The sequence below is a fragment of the Octopus bimaculoides genome, chromosome 12, assembly GCF_046866305.1.
Source record: "Octopus bimaculoides isolate indiv1 chromosome 12, ASM4686630v1, whole genome shotgun sequence".
Classification (NCBI taxonomy): domain Eukaryota; kingdom Metazoa; phylum Mollusca; class Cephalopoda; order Octopoda; family Octopodidae; genus Octopus; species Octopus bimaculoides.
In genome coordinates this window covers 59066480-59087069 of record NC_142939.1, presented here as the reverse complement: position 1 = coordinate 59087069, position 20590 = coordinate 59066480, and the positions used below count along the sequence as shown (strand labels likewise).

General features: G+C 35.5%; 1 protein-coding gene across 9 annotated transcripts in view; it reads right to left on the bottom strand.

The window, feature by feature from the left end:
* LOC106883607 (tripartite motif-containing protein 2) overlaps positions 1-20590 on the bottom strand; it is a 213204-nt gene that overhangs the window by 84604 nt on the left and 108010 nt on the right. For 2 of the 9 annotated variants that reach the window (XM_089361113.1, XM_014934695.3), the window contains exons 3-4: positions 7323-7345; positions 3087-3185 (exon numbers count right to left, since the gene is read on the bottom strand). The exons of 3 other annotated variants lie outside the window; for them this stretch is intronic. The gene's annotated coding sequence lies outside the window, so the exon portion shown is untranslated. Of the gene's footprint in view, positions 1-3086; positions 3205-7322; positions 7346-20590 lie in introns of all 9 variants that reach the window. 4 more of the 9 variants (XM_089361109.1, XM_014934697.3, XM_089361110.1 and 1 more) reach the window with 2 other exon arrangements.

The following is a 20590-nucleotide window of genomic DNA, read 5'->3' as shown; positions in this document are numbered from 1 at the left end:
CCATCATAACTGTTGACTAACAACCAATGCATTGTGACTGCTGACCTAAGAGTCGTAACTGGAAAACTTAAACAAAAAGTAATTTGCTTTAATGTTATAGTTCAACATCAACCTTTGCCCTGGTACAAACATTGTATGTATAAAATTATTCTGCATCTCTTGGATACTGAACCCCCATCCAAATACTTCATAGTTACACCTAAGAGCATTTCTGAAAGTTGGTAATTAGGCTGTAATTGATGGCATTAGACGGAGTAGATAAACCATTTTTAGGTAAAAATCACAAACATCATTTTCCATTTGCTTCCTAAAATCAATAGATTTAATTACCCCTTGATTGATTGATTAATTGACTGATTGATAACTAATTATGACAAGCTGCCTACTTGGTTAGTTTGCTTCTACTAAACAGATTTCTGGAGATAAAGGTTCAAACCATAAACACCAGAGATATCACAGTTGCACTGTTCATTCTATACAGCATGTGTGTGTGCGTGTGCATGTGAACACATCTTTTGCAACCAGTGCACAAAAGAAATTAGCGAGCACACAAAGTTAATGTGTGCACAATAGGTTAATTACTTAAAATAACATACTAATTAATAATTATAATTATTCTATATTCTCATACTTTTGTTACAAGACAACAATAAGCTGATGCAACCAAAGATTTGTCAACATTGTTAAAACCTTAAACCTTTTACTATATAAAGCAGATATATTCATTCAAAATTTAATTACCTTTAACTGTGGAAAGCAATTTTACCTGTCTACCTTTTGTTGAGGAATATCATATTTGAAACGATTTTCCATAGAAATATGTCAAGTTTATTGAGGCAAAATGATTTGCAGAAAATACCAATTCTACTTTTTTTGTTACATATTTAACAGCATTAACCATGAATAACCATGAAATTTAATTTCACAGAACAAGGGTTAAAAATAACATAACACAGTTGTCGATATCACTCTCAAATTCAATTTCCCACATTCTCCATCTTTAGGGTGTCAACACAGCAATGTGTCACTTCGCTATAAAACGCCACAGGGTGCACAGGAATCAATTTTGATTAAGAATGCAATAAAACCCTTCTAGCATATTTTTGAGTCATGATTTAACCTGCTAGAAACAACAGCAAAATCTCTTTCATATCACATAATATTGTCTTTAAGGGAGTACAGACGCACAGGATAATGCAGTCTTAGTTGCAGTAAGTCTGAAGAAAATAAGAGAATCAAAGCTAGAATGGCTTCGATAATTTATCTGTTTGTTGACATAGAACTAACCAACAAACAAACAAACTGCCACATGCTTTGAAAAACATTCAACCTTCAGATGACATAATTCACAGCATAAATCAAAGCTATTTGTATTGGTCACACTTGTTAATGGTTATCCAACATATTCAATACTAACCATTTTCTCTTTCAACTGTGAATTCTTAAAAGCCTGTACATCCCGATTCTTGATGCACCATTTGGTTTGCAAACAAGAGATGCAAAAGGTTAATTGGAGTGGAATGAAATGATAGGGTGCCACTGTTTGGACATTTAGGATTTGGCATGGTTGACTGGACATTCAGCCAGTTTTGGAAATAACACTTTTTGATGCTGGGGGAAAACACATGCACAGAACCATGTGTATACTTGAATGCACTTGCAAACACGTACAAAAATAGACACATACAGATAGATAGATGGAGAGAGAGAGAGAGAGAGAGAGAGAGAGAGAGAGAGAGAGAGAAAGAGAGAGAGAGAGAGAGTGGAAAGGGAGATTACTATTTGTTAATTGAATATGAGTGACAAACTTTCATTCTCTTCGTACACAGAGAAATATGCACACACATAAAGAGAGAGATAGAGAGAGGGAGAGAGAGAGAGGTGAGATAAAGAGAGGAGGTGAGAGAGAGAGGAGGTGAGAGAGAGAGGAGGTGAGAGAGAGAGAGGAGGTGAGAGAGAGAGAGGAGGTGAGAGAGAGAGAGGAGGTGAGAGAGAGAGAGGAGGTGAGAGAGAGAGAGGAGGTGAGAGAGAGAGAGGAGGTGAGAGAGAGGAGGTGAGAGAGAGAGAGGAGGTGAGAGAGAGAGAGGAGGTGAGAGAGAGAGAGGAGGTGAGAGAGAGAGAGGAGGTGAGAGAGAGAGAGGAGGTGAGAGAGAGAGAGGAGGTGAGAGAGAGAGAGGAGGTGAGAGAGAGAGAGGAGGTGAGAGTGAATAGGTGAAAGAACAAGAGAAACATTAAAGAGAAATTTATATCTGTTTTTTTTTAGGTATAAACCCAAAAGCTTTCCTTAGCTTATTAATCATCACATCAAACAACATCATCGTCATAAACTCCAGCTAAGGAGTCTCTACATGGTCACTTGACTGACTAGAATCAATAGCTAAATCTTCCCCAAATCACACTACTACCTTAAAAGGAAAGAAAATATTTTATAATATGAATGTGCGCACACAATGTCTGAATATAAGATGTGATGGTCAAAGTTGGATTGTGTTATAGATCTGATCAGTGTTGAACTGGGGTTACACAACAATGTCCTATTCCCCATGACCAACAAAGACTGCACTCAACACCAATCATAGCCTCACAGTTACATACTTTAGCTAAGGCTGAATCTTAGATTATCTAAAAGCTTAATAAACTCCGAAACCTCATTCAGCTTTTATTGTAAATAAATCTGGAAGAAAAAAAAAATTCCTCGTTAATCTCATTATGTGTTATAACTGACCTCAATAATTGACGAAATCCACAGCTAATCATTACCGTTATTACATGGAGCAAAAGGTCTTTAATTGGTGGCACCAATCACACATAGAGAAGTACATGCAACAGCTGAGAAAAACAGAAGATTAGAACCAATATGGATAACAGTGGGCAATAATTCAACTATAGATATAACCAGTGAGAAGCCATCATGCAGAAGATAAAAAAATCAAAAAAATCCGTAGTTGAAACAACAACAAACAATAACACTAAAACAATTATAACAACTGCAACAACAGTAACGACAGCTACAAACAACAATAATTACGATAATTACAGTAGAGCAACCGAGTACTATAGCAAGCTATAAGCTGTCAAGTACTTACAAGGTTTATTGAGTTTTCAAACAGTGAAAATCCATAAGAGGATTTGGGGTGAACTTATCGAAAGCTTGTTTCATTTCAGAAGCATTGTTTTAGTTTTCTCTGAAAACATTACACAAACCTATGTTTGATATGGAAACATTTTTAGAGGCTACAACTAGATTGCAACTGTTTAACTGTCAATGGATAAGATTACAGTATTGTGCAGCTTGTGAACAACAGCTTCGCTCTCTCTTTCTCTCTCGCTCTCTCTCAGTTATTATTACTACACTTACATGAGGGATTTTGAACAGCCTTGATATATTAAAATAAAAACAACAAACAAACTATGAAATTTCTTTTGCTTGTTCTATTTCTATCACTGGACTGCAGCCATACTGAGGTATGGCTGGTGAACAAATCGACCCTAGTATTTATTCTATCAATCTCATTTTGCCAAACTGAACTGCTAAGTTACAGGGACATAAACAAACCATCACCAGTTGTCAAGCAATGGTGGGGGACAAACATGAATACATACCCACACATGCATGTGTGTGTGTATGTGTAAGCTACTGTGTGTGTACATCATCATCATTTAGAGGAGGATGTTAAATGAGGATGATGATGATGATAGTCACACACTATGAGTTTCCACGTACATATATATTTAGAAGGTTGCTTGGTGAACTGGCAGAACTAGTAGCACATCAGACAAAAATGGTTAACCACATTCCTCCCAGCTTCATGTTCTGAGCTCAAATCTCACCAAGGTTAGCTTTGCCTTTCACCCTTCTGAAATCGATAAATAAAGATAAGTAGCAGTCGAGTACTGGGGACCAATGTAATCAACTAGCACCACTGCCCTCAAAATTGCTGCTGTTGAGCCAAGATTTGGCAAGATTATTATTATTATTTTCAGTATCTGGAGGCAAGCTGCGGGCAAAATGCTTCACAGCATTTCATCCATCTCAACTTTCTGAGTTTAAATACCACCAAGGTCAACTTTGCCTGTTGTCTTTTAGGGGTCGATAAAATAAGTACTAGTTGGGCACTGGGGCCAATGTAATCCACTTGTGTCCTCTCCCAAAACTGCTGGCCTTGTGCCAAAATTTGAAAGCATTAAGCAATAGTGGCATGGTGACATGGTAGAATCATTAAGAGCATCAAAAATGCTCTGCAGCATTTTTCTGGACCTTTACAGTCTAAGTTCAAATTTCAAGGTCAACTTTGCCTTTCATCTTTTTGAAGTTGATAAAATAGAGTACCAGTTATGTACTGGAGTCAACTGTATTATCTTACCCTTCCCTCAATATTGTTGGCCTTGTGCCTAAATCAGAAATCATTACTACAACTACTACTACTATACAGCTAGTATTTTGCATATTGGTCAATAAAACCTTACTTTTTTTAAGACGGTGGAGTGTAAGTGAAGAGAATTTGGCTGCTATTTTTTGCAAGTCAAGCAACCACATAGAAGCACACTCACTGGTTCATGTGACCACAAAGAGACACCATCTAGATGTATATTAATAGTAGAATATATACACTGTAAAAAATGAAGTTAATGGTCCATAGGAAAACATTTTAACAACTCATCTCAGAAATAGAAACATTCAATCAATAACTGCATATGTTTAATAATTAGTAACAATTATTACATTAATAATTAGCAATAAATTAAACCCATTCTAGGACAGTAGTTAATGAAAGTAACAGGCTGTCAAACTACCAACCAAAAATTAGTACTTCATATGTTAATAGCATTGCAGTGTCAGTGGCTAAGACGGTTTTTCACTTCCAAATTGCTCAGTTTGCTCAGCTGTAAACAGGTGCCACTAGACGGTAAAGTTTCATCATAGAAAGTTAATGTGTACAAATAGCATAGCTGACAAATACTTTTAACAGCTTGTTGAAATTCTAGCATGTGTATAGCGCAGAGAGGAATAGATTATGTCAGGCTGACTTGTCCCACATATATATTCTATATACACCAACCATAGTGTAGTTTCACTGGTGCCTCTATGATCTAGAGAATTATGGAATTCACTGATATTTACATACATCATGTTATATTGATGTAGGTACCAGTGATGCTTTAAAATGGAAAGAGTCAGCAAAGGACTGTAAGAAGTGGAGATCAGCTGTTCGTAGAGAAGCCAATGGTGATGAAGATACAGCAATCAGCATACTGAGGAGGCAGACGAAGGTGTATGTGCACAACACCGGTAAGCAATTCCACCTAAACGTTGCTTAACTGCAGGTATTATCAAAAAACCACGTCAAGCATAAGGTCTTGTTCAGGGAAGAAGTTAAGTGAAGAAGTCAGATGTAAGAAATGAAGATGTTATTGCCACAAGACTATCAAACAATGATGGGAAAGGCCATACATACATAGCTCAGGTACACAAAAGTGATAAATGGGTTTACTTGAGAGAAATCCCTCCTTCTTCATGTTTTTAACAACAGCTTCAAACATCTGGTGGTACTTCCAACTGAGCAGATACATGGTATGCAACTAATTAAGTGAACAATTAGGAGTGATCCACAAATCTATTGTTTTTAAGTTATACATTTATATTTATATAAGGGGCATTACTACAGAATAATGCCACACAACAGACTTCCCAAATAGGCACAGTTGTGTGGCATTATTCTGTAGTAATGCCCTTATATAAATATAAACGAATAATTATTTTCTTGGGAATAGAAATTTCCCTTATGAATTTTTTTACACACTGGCTTCCTGATAAAATTCTTGTAAAAGATTTTTGTCCCTTTTTTGGAGTTTTTAAGTTATACCATAGTTCAGCCTATCTAAAGATCACACTCACACTGTAACATGCAGGGCCACATGATAAGACTGAAAGGTTAGTTGTAAGGAGTGTTCTTCGCTGTCCAGTTTATTTCTGCAGAGGAGTTGCTGTTATTGTTTAACACCAGGTCAGCCTTGTCTGAACAGCGATATCACCAAGACAGGCCAACCACATCCTTATAAATGAATTTAGTAGACAGAAACCAAAAGGAGATTGATGCTTATGCATATTGTAAGTGGATTTATTCATGGCCACCATTGTTTCAGCAAAAACTAATTTTGGTGTCACCTGATAAGGTTAACTGGGCATATTAAACCCATTTACAAAATATTCTACATTCTGCATCAAAGTCTTTCATGATTGTGAACAAACAAGATTTTCAGATCGAAATTTTCTATATAAATACCTGGAAAATATGGCTACTGCTGCACTAAGTTCTTCAATTATGTAACCTGGTGATTTCAAAACTGACAAAGAATTTAGGGGTACTAAGTTGCCAGCTATATCAACTAGGTTAAACATATGGTCTCACCTTGATTAATAACAATACAGAAATAAAGTTTTACCTTTGTTGTGTAATTGTATGTATATTTCAACAAACACAAGTATAGGTTTTCATATGATTGTATATGTGTATGTGCATTCCTGTGTGTGTGAGCATTCACACCTGTGCGTACATAGGCATACCTGCCCACAATGGCTTGAGTATGTGTGTGTGTGTGTATTTGTATGTATGTACAGGTATGTAAAAAGTAAAGACCCTCTTCAGTCACGAATGACCATGGGATTGCACCTAGAAGGTTACCCTCTGAGGACCAAGTCCGGGCAAGGTTGTTTATGGAAGACCAGCAGTCAGCCATGCATACCAGCTTCCCTTCTCCACACCACTGATGCTATCCAGGGAAAGGCCGATACAGCTTGGCACCAGTGACATCACGACTCATTTCTACAGCTGAGTGAACTAGAGCAACATGAAATAAAGTGTCTTGCTCAAGAACACAACACACACAGCCCAGTCCAGGAATTGAACTCACAACCTCACAATCGAAAGTTTGATGCTCTAAGCACCGAGCCATGCACCTTCACACAGGTATGTATATACGTGTGTATTACTATAGCTGCCGAGTCCCTGGGTACCACTGTTGGCAATGCCCCACTGGAATGCATTAATTATTTTTTAGTCTGTGTATAAATAACATCATTCTTTGTAGAAGAATGTTCAAAATCTTTTCTGCATAAGCAGACTAAAGGAAGAAGAATCACAAACTGTCTAGAGATCATCCTTCCTTAATCTATGCTACATACACACACGCATGAATGCACAAGCACATGCACACACAACCTCTCATCTTTTATTGCAAATGCTGGTCACCTTTCTGATGGACAGATACATAAATTAAAATTGCACAATTTTATTTTCATATGATATATGGTGATAACATACCTGGGAATAGTTGGAGATCACACCTGTTAAAAGAGAAGAAAAGAAAATATATATATATATATATATATATATATATATATATATATATATAGATATAGAAATAATGTGTATGTTATATTCTGGGTAAATTTCCGATACACTATAATCAAATTAGAATATGATTTAATAATGTTAGAAAAAAAATCCATAGATTCTGCAGCATGACACCTTAGGCAAGTATCTTCTACTGTAGACTCAATGAAATTTTGTAGATGGAGACATACAGAAGCCAATTGCATACATGTGAATGTGTGCATATGAACACACACACACACACACATGAAGGATTGCTGATAAATTAGTGTCAAAACAAAAATAACTTGCATCCCTACATGTCAAGGTGGACTTAACCATTCATTAAAATAAACACTAGCCTAAATAGTGAAGTCAATATGATCAACTAAAAAGAAAAGATAAAAAAAAGAAAATCCTTTGGGATGGTGCCACAAGAAGGAAGTAGTTCAGAAAGTGGAACCAATGAAAGTAGTGGTTAGCAATGCAATGTTGAATAATGATTGATGATTACATCAATTCATTGTATCACTGTAAGTTGTGATGGAATGATGAGTGATGCCACTGAACAAACGAAATCACATGCATATTATACACATACATAGTTATATACACATTGAAGAGCCTCCACTAATCCTTACAGTGAAAAATCAATAAGCCCTATGAAGGCAATTACTACCTAAATTTAACGGTAATTTGTTTTTTTATTTAATACATATAAGTGAGCTACAGTAATGGCTAGATACAAATAGTATAAGTATTAACATTTGTTTATTAGAAAGGGCGTGGGTGATGGAATTATTTTAAACCTTTTAGGAATCATTTCATTGGTTTGGTGATAAACAGCTATTTCTGTAACATTACACAAGTGAGAGACATCACCTCCTGGATAAGGTGCTTGTCTATTGCAAATTGTTTTCCGTAGGCTATATATTTTTAATCTAAATACCGACCTCAAGTACAAATAAGTTCCAAACTTGGAGATACAATGGAAAGACAGTGGTATGATGTTAAGTGCCACTACAGGAATCAGCTGCCTGATGCCATGTTAGTTTGACCCTCTTTGTTTCTGCAAAGGGAGGAGGTTTAGTTGCTTATGTTAGGAAAGAAATAAAACCTGCTTATAGGGGAAAAAGGGATCTAATCAAAAGAATTATCTGGATTTTTTGTTGGGTTTTTTTTTTTTCCTTTTTAAAACTGGGTACTTATTTTGTTGTCCATTTTTGCAAAACTGCTGAGTTCTGGGGACATAAACAAACCAACACTAGCTGTCAAGCAGTGATGGGAACAAACACACATAGAGATATATCCCCCACGCACACACACACATATGCACACAGATATAAACACATACACAGACATGTACACATACACATATTTTTTTTTTATACACATACACACGCACATTCACAAACTGCAGGTTCTTTCAGTTTCCATCTACCATATCCACTCACAAGGCTTTGATTTAACCCAGGGCTATAGTAGAAGACACACAAGGTGCCATGCAGAGGGACTGAACGCAGAACCATACGGTTGAAAATCAAAACTTCTTACCACATAGCCATGCTATACCAAATTAGTTGCTAAAAATGTTGCAAAAATAAATTGTAATCAATTCTGAAGACAGAATGAAAAGGAGCTGAGAATGACGTGATTAAATCTAAAGTGAGAAACTCAAAAATAACAACAGATAAAATACAAATTAGCATGCAGCCATTATTTGTACCTATCCAACTCATTTTACAGAAAGAAAGAGAAAATAAATGGTAAAAATTCAAATTATGAAGACAGGAATGAATTTTCGATAATCAACATTTATCATTCGAGTTATTTCCAATATAACAGTAATTGCTTCAGTTTCAAGAATACTGCGCGTGATTCCTTCTGAGGTTGTTTCAAAACTTAAAAGCTAATGGATCGTTAGCAGGTGAAATGTTAAGTGAACTCTGCTGCAAGCAGTGAATGTTTAACTGTTGGTGTTTTGGACAGACAGGCAAAAACCAAAATGATAGAAACTTGAAGATGTGCCCATATTTTGATAACTGAAAAACTGACAGCTAGAAAAAGAGAGAGAAATTACCAGAAATTGCTAACTGATAAGATGAAAGAAGGCAAAGAGAAATGAAACAGAAGATATGGGGAGGTCTTCAAGATAAAAGTGTTATGGTTGCTCACTTTGCATGTGTAATGCTAGCAAGTTTTCCATAAATCAAAATCTAATCTATTTGTTTTAATTTGACTATCAGCTCCAAGAAAATCTTGTGCCAACTTCGTATTTCACATTTAATCTATTCATTTGGTGAAATAATGGACAAACTAAAGAGTATTTAAATGACTGAATTCATACAAATAACTTTGCAGGAAATTTAGTCAGTCACTGAATATTCATAATAATTATTATTATTATTATTATTACCTCTGCCTTAGCGAAAGCGGAAGTATTGTTTTCAGTTGTGTTTGTTTGTTTGTTTGTCCATGGGCAAGATCTCTGAAGAACCACTGGATGGATTCGGATGAAACTTTCAGGGATGTGTGGCCTCGTGACTGGCATGAACTGATTAAGTGCATTGTGGGTACAGCTCACCATCACCGGGTACTAGATAACCTCTTGCACTAACAGCGACTGTTACTTTAGTGGGAATAACAATTCACTATACAAACATAAAGGTCTCAGATTTACAGAGAAATAATGGAAATTAAAGTTGTCAGCCTCTGAAACCGTTTTTTTTTTTTTTTCTTTCCAAAGGAATCGTTGGCATTAATGAGTAAAGACTATGATCAAAGAACTGACCCCCAATTACAACACAGGGACACTAAGAGCTGGCCTTTGTTCTACAGGCATTTACCAAAAACTGATCATTTAGGCTAATTAGGCATTTTGTATGCAGATGAGATTTAGAGATGTCAATATCAATAAATTTAGTTTCCGACAACAAGAAAGATATTCACCATATTAATGAGACGGTTTCAAATGAAGATACATGATAGGGTGTGTCATTGATATTTAAGCTAAATATTTATCATTGCAACAGATTGATATTTATCAAATTACATTCAATTTAAAGTTTATTTTCCAGTTCCAGACTATAAGATTGTGCAGGTAAAAGAAAAACACACACAAACGTAGTAAAAAATAAATAAAAGCAAGTATTTGTGTATATACATAAATATATGCGTATACATGTATTAACACACATACATACAACATATATAGATGTAGGCGTGGTTACGACGTTAATAAGTTCCTTTTCCAATCACACGGTTTTGAGATCGAATTTTTGTTAATGAACATGACAAAAGGAAACTGAAAGAAACCCATTGTTTGTGCGCGTGTGTATGTGTATGTGTGCATGTCAGTATGGATGTGTATGTGCATGTGTGTAGGTGAGGTGTTTGTGTGTACACTTGTCTTAACATCTTGTGATGATTGCAAACAAGCATCATTGCCAAACAAGGCAATGTTTTCCATTTCTGGTCTTCCATGGTGAAATATATTACCTTACTTGGAAACACATGATGGTTAGCAACCATAGAAAAATCAGCTTCAACAAATCCTGTCCAACCCATGCAAGCTTGGAAAAGTGGACATTAAAATCATGAATAAAATGAAGACAATGATGAAGAATATCTGTTACAGAAATACAAAAGCAATCTTTTAGAAAAGTTTACATTTCATTTGTTTGACCTTGGTACAATTACGGTACTTATTGGGTTTGCAAAAGGAAAACAGCAAAATGGACTAGGGTAGCATTTGACCTAGTGCCACTGCCGCCACCATCATCAGTTAACATGAACTTATCCATGCTTGTATGGGTCAGATAGGATTTGTTGAAGCAGATTTTCTATGGCCGGATACCTGTCCTGTCACTAACCCTTACCTGTTTTCAATCAAGGTAATATTTCCCTCATGCCTCACATGCTTTGAATGATGGTGGTGCTTGTCTACAACTATGACAATGTTAAGACAAGGGTAAACACACAAACACACACATATGTATATATGTATTTATGCATGTATGTGAGGATGTATGTATATGACTGGATTTAGTAAATGGAGACAGGAAGAAGCCTCTCACAAGGCTTTAGTCGACCCTGGGCTATAATAGAAGACACTTGCTCAAGGCACCACGCAGTGGCGCTCAACCTGAGACAACATGGTTTCTCAACCACAGCACCGTGCCTGCACCTATTATAAATTTAGATTTTATGCTCAGCAATCTTATCCGCTTTCAATGTTCAGGTATTTGCTTTTAATATTAGCATTGGTATATTATTTATATTAGTATGATATCATTTATACTAGTGTTGGTAGGAAGCATTCATGAATTCAAACCAACGTTCAGCAGGGAAATTGTTTACGTCTTTTGATCTAAATAACTTTCTCTCACTCTTTTTGCACTTCCTCAGACAATGTGTAAGTAGGCAAAATATGTACGAATAAAACAAGATGAACTTGTACATACAAACAGATGAATTCATGAACCAAAATATGTTGGTAACTATATCATTGCTTCAATAAAAATATTCAGAGAATATCCAATCATATTATTGTATAAATACATTATATTCATACCACCACATGTAAACAGAGTTGATTCTTCATTTCATTTATTTCTTATGGTACTAAATTTTGGTACTGACCTATCAAAGACTGTCCCTTGTGTTATACAATCCAAAATCTGACTGTTTTAACAATTTAGCAATCAGGTTACTCTGTCAAGTGTAATACTTATTTATTCACATTGTTTTCAAGTTAATCATGCATTATCTTCATAGCTTTAAGATTTTGATGGACAATGTGATTGTTTATTTTTAGCATGACATTGTAGGGTAGGTGTGAGAGGTCAGATCTGGCTGGTTTAAATGCTAAAGGACGAAAGTGTTAATATTTAAAAACTTTCCAACATAATTTTATGGAAAAGTATATTTTATTAAATTCTTGCAAATTCTTGATTTTCAAAATTAATTCAAGCACACAGACATTCTATTTTATCAAGAAATATAGCAAGAGGAGAATTAAGTAACTTCTTTTTGCTGAATTTCAATACTTTGGTTTCACATTCTTGAAAAACGTTGACAGTAAGTTGCTAAATCTGCACAAAAAGAATTTTTTTCCCAAATACATTTTTTACTCCCAAATATAGATATATAATATCGACAGCAAGTCAATGACATCTGTACTAAAAGAGGGTTATCTTTTTTTTTTTTATGGATATTTTTATAGAATTTATTCAAGTAATTTTGCTGTAACCAAAATAATTTTCTATGAGGCCATTGAATAAGTTTAACGTTTCAAATTTAAAGTTACAAAACTAAATACAAAAATACATAGGTGCAAGCATGGCTGTGTAGTAAGAAGCTTGCTTCCCAACCACATGGATGTGGGTTCAGTCCCACTGTGTGGCACCTTGGACAAGTGTTTTTACTATAGCCTCGGGCTGACCCAAGCTTTGTGAGTGGATTTGGTAGACAGAAACTGAAAGAAGCCCATCATATGTTTGTGTAAGTATATATATCATCATCATCACCATCATCGTTTAACGTCTGCTTTCCATGCTAGCATAGGTTGGACGGTTTGACTGAGGACTGGTGAAACCAGATGGCTACACCAGGCTCCAATCTGATTTGGCAGAGTTTCTACAGCTGGATGTCCTTCCTAACGGCAACCACTCAGAGAGTGTAGTGGGTGCTTTTACGTGTCACCTGCGCGAAGGCCAGTCAGGCGGTACTGGCAACAGCCACGTTCAAAATGGTGTATTTTATGTGCTACCCGCACAAGAGCCAGTCCAGGGACACTGGCAACGATCTCGCTCGAAAATCCTTACACATGTCTCACACACACACACACACACACACACACACACACACACACACACACACACACACATATATATATACACACACACACACATATATTTATGTGTTTCGATGTTTGTTGTCTCCACCTCCACTGCTTGGCAACCGGTAAGAAGGAGACACTGCAGTAACTTATTGCTTTCTCCGAGTAAAATGATGAAGCTCAGTAATTCAAAACAAAGAAACACCTGTTAATGATACAATGTTCCGACTGCTCACACCAATGAATTAGTGCAACTGTACCTAACCTGTATACCTAAGTATAATGCACTCAATGAAGGAGCTTCTACATAGATAAAATTAAAAAGGACACACTGAATAATGCAGTCCTAGATACACCATTCTTGAAAATAAGCTGGAGTGGTCACATCTGGAGTGTCCTTGATTGTAAACCTAACTCAAACAGGGATGAGTTGATTGAACCATCTGACAACAAATGGATCATCTGATTAATATCAAATGGCATCAAATCAATATCAAATTTATAACCTAAATGCACCACTGAAGTGCTCCAGCTTCATGAAGTATATCTTGGGTAAAAAACATGCTGGGTAGGTCCCTTAACCCAAGAGGTGATGCCCCAGTATGGCCACATTCCAATGACTGAAACAAGTGATGTATATGCATGCACACACACATACACACACAAAATTATATAATGCACACATTATATGATAAAAAAGAATTATACATACATATATAGACACATGAATCAGAATTATATAATGTATACATTATATAATAAATATTAATATACATGCATATATATATATATATATATATGTGTGTGTGTGTGTGTGTGTGTGTGAGTGTCTGTTTATATGTGTATATATATCTATACCAATATAAACATATACCTACATGTACGTGTATATGCGTGTATAAGTATATATAAGAGTGTGTGTGTGTGTGTGTGTATGTATATATATATATATATATATATATATATACACATACACACGTATCTAAGTACATTTATACTAATCAGTGACTTCAAACTTCAAAAACAACCATTAAGTTGTGTTGTTTTTTTTAACTTCTATGCCCAATGTGTGTGTGTGTGATGCGTGCATGCTTGCGTGTGTGCGTGTGTGTGTGTGTGTGTTTTCAAGCTAACACAAAGGATTTTCTTTTTCAGAAATGACGAAATATTACAGCAATTTCACTTGAAGGATTCCAGCAAATTCTGAAATAGTAAAAGTCCTGTTTCCATTCCCCCCACTCACCATATCCCAATTACCCAAGTAAAAGAAAATATTACATATTAGACTAAACATTCTTTAACTTTAAAATGTAATAAATAAAATATAAAATAAAATTAAAAAAAAGTCTCGCAACAAACAACCTTTGCCTTTACTTTGCTCTCCCTATATTTTGCTTTTAATTTTTTTTTGTCTTACAAAGTCTTTTTGCTTCTTTTTTCATTTCTCTTTATCTCTATTTTCTCTCTCACTCTACTTATGATTAATTACAAAGATATAAATTTCGTCTCGAGCGATTCTAAGACATGCATTAAATTCATGAGGCATTTCTTTCATTTGCAGAGACAAACAAGCTTCTGCAACAACAACAAGAAAACAAAACAGACTGTGTGTGTGTGTGTGTGTCATTCAATTGTGGACATTTCCATCAGATGACTTTATTTCATCAACACACAGCCGAATAAAAATTAAATGATGCAAATAAATAAAACAGATCAGATGTAAAGTAAAAGAAAAAAATAGAAAAATGAAAAATTAAGTAGAAAAAGCTGAAAAAAAAAAGTTGGTGGTCGCAATAGCAGAAATATATTAAAAAAATTGCAAAATATATTACTACCTCTATACTTAAAACATATCTGATAGAATTTGTATCATTACCATTTTATTATTATCGTTATCATCATCACGAAGGTGACAAGCTGGCAGAATCGTTAGCACGCTGAACAAAATACTAAGTGGAATTTTGACTGACTGTATGTTCTGGGTTCAAATTTGCCTTTCATCCTTTCGGGATCCATAAATTAAGTACAGTCAAGTATTGGGGTCGAAATTCCTGGCCTTATGCCAAAATGTGAAACCATTATTATTATTATTATTATTATCATCAAGGCAGCAAGCAAGCTGGCAGAATTGTTAGTATGCTGAACAAAATGCTTAGTGGCATTTTGTCCATCTTCACGTTTTGAGTTCAAATTCCATCAAGGTTGATTTTGCCTTTCATTGTTTCAGGGTCAATAAAGTAAGAACAGTCAAGTACTGGGGTCGATGAAGTCAACTAGTCCCTCTCCCAAAATTTCAGGCCTTGTGCCTATACAGAAAGGATTATCATCATTAATAACAAGGCACTGAGCTGGCAGAATCGTTAGCATGCCAGGCAAACTGCTTAGTAGAGTTTCACCTGCCTTTACGTTCTGAGTTCAAATGGTGTCGAGGTCAACCTTTCAAGGTTGATAAAATAAGTACCAGTTGACTACTAGGGTCAATGTAATTGACTTATCCCCTCCCCCAAACTTGCTGGCCCTGTGCCAAAATTTGAAATCATCAACATGATGATGATGATGATGATTATTATTATTATTATTATCATCATCATCATCGTCATTATTTAATTTTGAATTATACCAAGATCAGCTTTGCCTTTCATCCTTTCAGGATCAATAAAATAAGTACAAAATATAACCAACTTCTCCACTTCTGAAGCAAAAAAAAAAAAAAAAAAAAAAAAAAAAAAAAATACCAGCTGGCACTGTGCCGAAATTTGAAACCATTATTATTTTTGTTGTTAAAGTATGGTAGCAATGCTATTAACTTAAAGTCATTATTAATTTGGAAACCATTAACACCTTTAGAAGTTTTTTGTAGTCTCTTGATCCACCCTTCTTTACAAAAATGTTGGAGTTTTAAATGGAGGTGAAGCATGTAGTGAATAGGTAGAGGGCTTCTCTGAAATATTGTTCATCTAGCAAACACTTGAAAAAAACCCATCAAAAACAGTTTCTGCATTGTAACAATAACAAACACAAGCACATATATAAAACAATGATAACAGTAAACAAAAAGGAAAAAAAAAACACTAAATTACAGGGTCGGTTTGTTCATTTGTTTCCACCCTGCCACCCAACAAAAAATAAAACCACAAATAAAATGTCAAAAACAATACAATATACTTAAAAAGCAATCAGAAAATAAAAGAAATAATAATTGTAGAAAAATGGAAAATAATGAAAGTGCAGTTAAGAAGGGGAAAGTGTTATGATAAGATTTTAAGAAGGACTCATAGCCGAGAAATTGGGGTGTTGGCCAGATTGAATCATGAGTGTTTGTAAGCGAGTTCCCTAATGAAAGAGCATGCAATGTTGAGCAATCTAACTACGACCATATGTCAGATAAGATAATTCTTTGTTTTATAAAGTGAAATACATTATATTACATACACATACGCACAATATTGTGTAACATGTAAGTGTGTGTGTGTATAAATGCAATCATATTGTATACATGTTTATATATATATATATATATATATATATATATATATATATATATATATATATATATGTATGTATGTATGTATGTATGTATATTATTAATATTCAGCAGAAGGAACAGAGTGACTCAAGGTTCAAGAGTTTCCTTGAGTCACTCTGTTACTTCTGCTAGATATTAATAAAAATATACCATAGAGGCGTGGCTGTGTGGTTAAGAAGCTTGCGTCCCTACCACATGGTTCCGGGTTCAGTCCCACTGTGTGGCACCTTGGGCAAGTGTCCTCTATTAGTCTCAGACCGACCAAAGCCTTGTGGATCTGGTAGATGGAAACTGATAGAAGACCGTCATATATATGTGTGTATGTGAGAGAGAGAGAGAGAGAGAGAGTGAGAGAGAGAAAGAGTGTATGTTTGTCTTTGTGTCTGTCCCCCATCACCACTTGACAACTGATGCTGGTGTGTTCATGTCCCCATAACTTAGCAGTTTGGTAAGACAGACTGACAGAATAAGTACTAGGCTTAAAAAATAAGTACTGAGGTTGATTTGTACAACTAAAAACCCCTTCAACTGAAACCCGGGTGTCTTTTTGGTCAGCTGAACGCAGTTTTGGCACAAACTTGGCAAACATACTCAAATCTTCAGTGATAATGGAGTGAACTGAACTGTAACGAATCTGCACATCCTCTGATAACTCATGGATGGTGATTTGACGATTTCCCCTCACAGCTGCACACACATCTGTGATGTTTTTCTCAGTTCTGCTGGTTGTGGATCTCCCAGAATGTTCATCAATATCGACATTTTTTCAGCCATCTTGGAAATATCTGAACCATTCATACAGTTGTGTGCGGCTCATACACCCCTCTCCATACATTTTCTGCTACTTTGCGTAGACCTCTAAGCAGATATCACCATGACTACTTTCTCTGTCATGGTCAATGCAATGATCACACACTACACACCTTCCTTCTAAGCACTGCTATAAACAGCAGAAGTGAGCTAGAATATTAAAACTTAGTGTGCATGCACAGCAGAGTTCAAGGTCAATCTTTGCCAAGCAGCTTCACTTTGCATGCTTTAGCTTCGTTACTATGGCAACAGTCCAGATACTTATTGATCAAACCTTGCATATATATATATATATATATATATATATATACACACACACACACACACATCATATAATATATATACATACACAAAAATAGATCTTAATCATACATACATACATACACACACACAAAAAAAGCTTAATGATTATATATATATATATATACACACACACACACACACACACACACACGAATCTTAATCATTATGTATGTATGCATGTATGTATGTATTAGGCAGACAGATATTTCAGATTATTTTAAAAAACAGAAAAAAAAAACATTTGACTTGAAATTTATCTATTTCTTTGAGAAGGCAGAAAAACCATTCCCTTCTATAAGAACTTGATTGTATCAACTCCAAGATTTTGCTTCCAGCACTTATTAGACCCCTTCTGAAAAAGTAATTATGGTCATCTTAGTACATTTGAAGCTGATATCATGTGAAGTTGGGGCGGTTCAAGGAAGTAGAAGCACAGTTTTGCAAATAAAGCGAATGGTTATCAATTCACAAGGAGGAACATTACCTCATTGCGTTAGAATGAGAAGTGCAAAGATTCAAACCAGGAACTTTGGAATCTCACTCAACTTGATTGTTTTACCAAATAATGCTGACTTTTTCACTACAAAAATTTGTGGTCTTTTACTGGAGATAGTTGCTGGTAATTAAGAAAGCAATTGTAAAAGGAAAAGAAAAATAATGTAAATGAAAATAAATAATATAACATATAAATATAGACGCAGGTGTAGCTGTGCAGTAAGAAGCTTGCTCCTCAGCCATATGGTTCCAGGTTCAGTCCCACTGCATGGCGCCTTGAGCAAAGTGTCTTCTACTATGGCCTTGGGCTGACCAAAGCCTTGTGAGTGGATTTGGTAGATGGAAACTGAAAGAAGCCTGTCACATATACAGAGACATGCTCAAATGTGCGTGTGTGTGTGAGAATGTGTGACCACCATTTAACAACTGGTGTTTGTGTGTTTACATCCCTGTAACTTACAGGTTCAGCAAAAGAGACCAAAAGAATAAGTACCAGGTTTTACAAAAATGTAATTAATGCTGGGGTCAACGTGTTTGACGAAATCCTTCCAGCTGGTGCTCTAGCATGGCCACAGTCTAATGATTGAAACAAGTAAAAGAAAATTAAGTTTCTCATTTTAGGATGTGGGGGCACTCCCTGCAAAAGTTATATCGTATTTGAAAATGTAAACATTTTCTTTTTACTTGTTTCAATCACTGTACTGTTGCCATGCTGGAGCACTGCCTTGAAGGATTTAATCACACACATTGGCCACGGTACTTTTTTTTTTCTGGTTTTTTTCTTTTTTGTTTTTGCTTTTATAAAGTTTGGTACTTCTTCTATCAGTTTCTTTTGCTGAACTGTTCAGTTAAGGGGATGTAAACAAACACACCAACACTGGTTGTCAAGTGGTGGTGAGGCGACAAACACAGGCACAAAAAAAACAAACACAAATGTACATACATACATACATACATACATACATATATACATACAACAGGCTTCTTTCAGTTTCTGTCCACCAAATCCACTCACAAGACTTTGGTTGGCCCAAGGCTCAAGTAGAAGACATCTGCCCATGGTGCCACGCAGTGGGACTGAACCTAGAACCCTGTTTTGGGGAAGCAAGCTTCTTACCACACAGCCACACCTATATATATATATATATATATATATATATATGATGGGATTCTACGCAGTTTCTGTTCACTTACAAGACATTGGCTGACCCAGGGCTATAGTAGAAAACATTTTCCCAAGGTGCCTCACAGTGAGAATCAACTGAAAACTCCATGGTTGCAAAGCAAGCTTCTCAATCACACAACCATTAACCAAACTAAACGCTGAAACTAAACTTTAACTCAGGATATAAAAATACAAACGTAAATGGTTGGAGTTTTGATATTGATGTTTTCTCAAGTTCATATATTTGACTAATTTGTGAAATTCCATTATGGAAATAGTGTTGTCCAGAAAGAGAGAGAAAGAGTTATATATATTAGTAGTCGTGCTCTATATGTCTTGTATATCTGACCATGATATTCAGTTAATTTGCTCTAATTGGTGAGTTAATTGGAATTTCCAGTGTATGACAAGAACTTCAACTTTACTAACTGAATCAGAGTGAATTATATAACATTTAGCGTGAAAGCACATGTGTGTGTGTGTGTGTGTGTGTGTAATTGCATAAGAGCATACATCATTGTGCGAGAAAACATGCATTATTGCATGTGATAGAATGTGAGTGTATGGGAATGCATACTTTCGTGTGAGAGAACATCATTATGTGAGAGTGCTTGTTTGTATGAAAGCATGTGGTCATGCATAAGAGTGCAGTCATGCATGAAAGTGCATGGTCAAATGTCAAGCTACATGGTTGTATGAGAAAGTGCATGTTTACGTGAAATAAATCAGTATAAATCTTAGCCAGTCAAAACACATCAATTTGTTGGTGTATTTCTATGCATTCATGTATCTATGCCTTTGTGTGTGCGCAGGATTTAGACAAAGCATTAGGATGCCATTTCATCCACAAACATTCCATAAATAGTCCAGTAAACAAACAAACAAATATATAACATTCTACAAAATATTGCCGATTTTGTTTCGTCAGTCAGTCAGAATGTATGAACAGGCGGTGATATTTAAAAAAAAAAAATTGGAATACCACAAACCAAATGCAGAACTCTCTGGAATAACCTCACTGGCAAACATGAGCTTTCTGGTATTTTAGTTACAATGATTTTCCTACTTGTGGCATACAT